The following is a 5,693-nucleotide window of genomic DNA, read 5'->3' on the forward strand; positions in this document are numbered from 1 at the left end:
CAGTAGCTCATACTTGCTTTTCTGTTAAGAATAACAGTGGTTTGTGAATGATTGTTTATGATCGTTGGGGTTTTGTGAAACTTACAAGATGTTACAGAACTGTTTCATGTAAACTCAATTGGTGTACTGAAAAAATCTATATGCGGGCTTTTGCGGGCAGGAGCAGGACAAAAAAATAATGTCGAGGCGGGAACGAGATAACATATTTCTGTGGGAGCGGGACTGAAAAATACGTCCCGTGCATGTCTCTACATGCAGTGTTAAATTGCCCCCTATTGGTATCAACCGTAATATAAGCATGAAGACGTAATATGCACATGAAGCGGCCTGTCAAAAACGACTTATATGCTTGTTACCACATTTGATAATCAATCGAAATAATCGCAGCTCTTGCGATTTGAAAATCGCACTCTTTCAAATCGCGATTTCGGTTTAAAAACGATTAATCGTGCAGCCCTAGAATACAGCATCGATCAAGGCTATCATCGACCCTTTTACCCAGGATGTTTTAACCAGGTTGTCATCCAAGTAAATCTGAAGAGTTTCCCACTGAAGTCTTCAAAGAACAAGCTTTATTGTCCTTTGGAAAGTGCTTGGAGCATTGCACAATCCGAAGGGCATGCGAGAGTATACATAAAGAGCCACAGCAAGTGAAGAAGGCCTTCTTTGCTCTGTCCATTTCATCTACTGTAATTTGCCAGTACCTAGACTGGAGGTCTAGGGTAGAGAAGACACAATCTCCACCAAGAACATAAAGGCATTCCTCAATTTTTGGGAGAGAATAAGCATTCTTGGCTGTCAGTGCAAACACAGTTTGCATGTTACTGTTCCCGCTTATAGATACTCTTGTCCCAGCAAAGAACAGCAGCTTTTTTGACTGTGCGATTAACATGCAATCAACCTCCACGCATACCAGCTCCTCTTTCCGAGAGGCACAGAAACAGAGCTTTGACTGTCAAGCAGGTTGTGTCACAGATCATGTCCGAGGACTGGTTTGTGACAATAGATCTAAAAGACACCTACTTCCATGTCTCCATCTTTCCTCAACACAGGAAATTCCTGAGGTTTGCTTTCAGGGGCGAAGCTTACCAATATCGGGTTCTTCCTTTCGGCCTTGCACTCTCACCCTGTACTTTCACGAAGTGTGTGGATGCAGCTCTGGCTCCTCTATGACTCCAGGGCATCCGCATACTCAACTATATCAACAATTGGTTGATTTTGGCTCATTCCGAGCAGATTATTTAACAGTAAACACCAGCCTAAACATTCTTACTCTCTGTAAACATTCATCATGTTACACTGTAAACATTCATATTACATCATATTCTATTTTCTATTATGTAGCATAAAAACATCCTCACATCCTACAACATTTCAATCCAATATTTCAAAATTTCAAAATATTTTAGTCTGGCATTATAGATTTGAAAATGTTTAGCTAGTAAAATGTGTACAAGTTTATGTCACAATAATACTAGTCTGCTATGCACAAACACACACACACACACACACACACACACACACACACACACACACACACACACACACACACACACACACATAAATAACGAAACACTCACTCACTCATTCTTTCTCTCTTTAAAAAATAATTGGACGATGTAAACATTACCGTGGCAGACATTGTAGGCTGTGATCACAATTAGAACTAAATAAAACTAAAAACAAAACAGAGTGCAATATTGATTGCATGAGCATAAAAAAACAAGGATTGACTTGAAAAATTTCTAAATGAAGTGCTTCTGTAAGTTGTAATTTTTACATATTAAAATATGTTCAACTATTTCAGGAAGATCACATTCAACACAAAGTCCAGACTCATGTTTTCCTATTATATATAATGATTGACAAAAGGCAATGGCAACATGAGGCCTATAAATACTAAACAATACAGGTCACATGACACAATCCAACCAATGACTTATGAACAAAACACATGACTTAGACAATCAGAACTAACACACATAGAACAAAGGAACCAATAACAGTAGGTGTGTTCGACTTTTCGCAGCGCTGCGCAGATCGATCAAATTCTGACTTGAAGCAGTGCATGCCGGATAGAAATTTTGTACTGTAGTCGCAATGTTATATTAAGTCACGTTTATCATAAAACATGGATGAAAGCATATATATATATATATATACCCCCACTTAAATAGTATGTGATTATGTTGAACTTTATTCTTGAACAGATGGCGCTGTATTAAGCAGTATATAAAAAGTGCTTCTGTTGCTCATGAAAAACATTTTGAAATGTCTATGTATTTGTCAAATATTGCATTTTATTCACTTCATCTGTGATAGAGTATGCAAACACCACTTGAGTGTCACTTCCGAGAGCAGAAAGTGTTCAACTTGACATGTGCATTGTCAACTCCACCAATGACTGCAACAGGTTGATCTCGTTGACTGCTGTCTGTAGCCGCGGTTCAAGTCGAACACACCTAGGAATACATAAGGGCAAGGGAACCACATGACAAACCAAGACAACATGACTAAACTACAAAATTAAAGACATGAAAACATGAACATGAAACAAAACCCAAAACAGTGACATAGGGACAGTAACATAGATCTAACAGACTTGACACATCTGACGGTGGTGACAAAAGCCTGCATTTGTAGTCACTTTTACTATCAAAGTACATTTAATCAATCAATTACTGTATAAAAACAAACACAACAAATAGGGAGTATGTTACTGTAATGCCAAGCCAGCAGAGAGAGCCCTTACCCATGCACTGCACATGCACTGTTGCTGCTCCCTCTGCTGCCTCCTTGGTAACTTCCTGTTTGGTGGCCACTTAAGCAGGGCCTAAACCAAACAGGCTTCGCGAAGTACTGTTTTGCTGTGCGGACTCTACTAAGCGTTTCTCTGATTTTCTTGCCTTGTTCTTTCACGGTTTGGTTTCTTGTCATAGTTTGCCATTGTTTTGTTCTGTTTCATTGCCATAGTTTTTGCCTTGTTTCATAGCCTTGTTTATTTGTTACTTTCGGACTGCTCACTGGATTTTGACGTTCTGACTGATTTCTGGATTACGCTTTTGTCTTGCCTTTGTGTCACTGTTTGTTTGGTGTTTTGACCCTGCCTGTCTTGACTACGCTGTGTTTAATAAAGCTCGCATCTGGATCTTACACGCTTCCCAGAGTCCTGCGTTATAGTTATTGTTTAGAAAGCTTTTATTCAAGATTCACATTTAAGTATTTATCAGATATATCATATATAAGATAATATATATATATATATATATATATATATATATATATTAGGGGTGGAACGGTACATGTATTCGTTTCGAACCGAATCGGTACGGGGGTCACGGTTCGGTGCATGAATTTAAACGGAGAATACACGGTATGAAAATAAAAAAAAAACTTGCCTGCAAAATAATTAATGTAATGTGGAACTACTGTTAGATACGCGGGTTCTTTAGGGACAGCTAATATTTAGCCCTGCTTTAGCTCTGAAGCTCTGATTGGCATCGATGCAGCCGAGCTCCGCCTATGTATGCGGTCTATCAGAGCCCGTCTACATTCTCTGGCACTCTGCAATTTTTTGTCAGCTCGACGGTCCATCATTGTGGTCCAGGGATTTCCTGAACTTTGATTTGTCAAGCCACCATTATTTTGACGCTAATAGAAGAAACAATGCATGGAGACGCATAGGCTTGGAGCTAGAGCGCAGCTGATGGTTGCTTAGAAACGGCAGACGCTTCCGGAGCGCAAGCGCCAGAGCGCTTTGTTGATCAGGAAGAAAGCGAACGGCCCCTTAGATCGCAAGTTTGGGAAAACTTTGCTTTTCCAGTCAGTTACAGTAGTACAGGCGAGAGAGTGGTGGAAAAGACGAGGACTGTGTGTTGCCGTTGTTCAGCGGTTGTTGCTGGGTATGTGAGTGGAAATACATCTAATTGCCTTCTGCATTTTTGTTTTGCTTTTCCCTCCACTGTACCGAAATCATACCGAACCGTGACGTCTGAACCGAGGTACGAACCGAACCGTGACTTCTGTGAACCGTTCCACCCCTAATATATATATATATATATATATATATTAGGGCTGTCAAATGATTAATCACGATTAATCACAACCGAAATAAAAGTTTATGTTTACATACTAAATGTGGCATTATTGTGTATATATATTATGTATATATAAATACACACACAAACATGTATAGATTTCAAAAAATATTTATATCTATGAATAGTTATACTTCTATTTAAGTTAGGATTATAAATATTTTCTATATAGATCTAAAACATTTTTCTTTAATATACATGTATGTGTGTGTATTTATATATACATAATAAATATACACAGTAAACACACATTTAGCATGTAAACATAAACTTTTATTTTGGATATGATTAATCGTGATTAATCATTTGACAGCCCTAATATATATATATATATATTAGGGGTGGAGCCGAACCCTAATACGGTATTCGGAAAGGCTCAAATAGCGTGTTTTTTACGAATACTTATTTCGAACAAATACTTTTAAAAATATTTGTATTCGGGAACAAGAAAAACTTTATATCAAAAAGCTGTATTTCCTCATGAGACCGCAGTCAGTGCATGCCCGCGTGGGGTTAAAAGAGGTGACTGTCACAGGCTGCTCCACACAGCAACAGAGAAGACTCGGCTGAGCGAAAAAAGACTTCACTGCATCACTATTTTTGTTGAATAGATTTTTGTACCTTAACTGGGTTCTGGAGGCAGTTTATAGCTTTTGGGAAGCAGAGTTTGATCGGGAGATTATTCCATTAGGGGCCGTTGTTGTGCCTTTTTTCGACCCCTGCCAAATTATGACCCCCTCTCGTTGAAAGCGCTACCTGATTGCCTAATCCTAACCCCACCCCTAATCCTAACCCCTCCCCCACACCTAACCCTAAACCTACCAATACTAGGGGGGTAGTAATCTGGCGGGGGTCAGAATTCGGCACAACACCGTTCACATGCGCACTCAAATTCGTTGTTTCACATGTAGACGCGCAGTATGCGCGCTCATAATGGAAGCGACGCGGACACGGTGCTACGCGCTCGTTTTTTCAGGGCGCGTCCGCGCCGCATCTAGATAAATACATCTCAACTTTTCAGAATGCCACAAGCGCAGCGCAGGTCATGTGACCAGAACCAACCAATCAGCTTCACCCTTTTCCTTAACATTGAAAAACAGCCGAGTTGGAGGAATAGCTTATCATATCTGTACAGGAATAACCATTTTAAAATAAATTTAATAGCAGAGCTACTGCAAGCGATTTTTCATGCTGGAAATCCATTTATGCCTTGCTGAAGCTTCCGAGTCTTCATTGAGAGATCAGGTCATGGTTGCTTAGCAACGGCAGACGCCAGGGGAAAGAAGTTCATTCAGAAGAAGAACAGTTCTTTTAAGTATTATTTGTTTTTATTCTGTCTGTTCAGCGTCCTCCAACAGGGATGGGTGGTGGTGGGGTTCATAATGTTCACAATGGTATTTTATTAGTTGTTGGTTTAACCATGGATGAGGTAATGGCTGTTATGTTATTTTCTTTTCAATGGCGTTCCTTGTTACATGTTCAAAAACATCAACCAATATTGCATATACATAATTATTATAATGGATATAATTAAAGAATACAATACTTAAAGAATAATATTTTGAATTTTACTCGAATACAAATACAGATACTTTT

Source organism: Garra rufa, chromosome 25, assembly GCF_049309525.1.
Source record: "Garra rufa chromosome 25, GarRuf1.0, whole genome shotgun sequence".
Classification (NCBI taxonomy): Eukaryota; Metazoa; Chordata; class Actinopteri; order Cypriniformes; family Cyprinidae; genus Garra; species Garra rufa.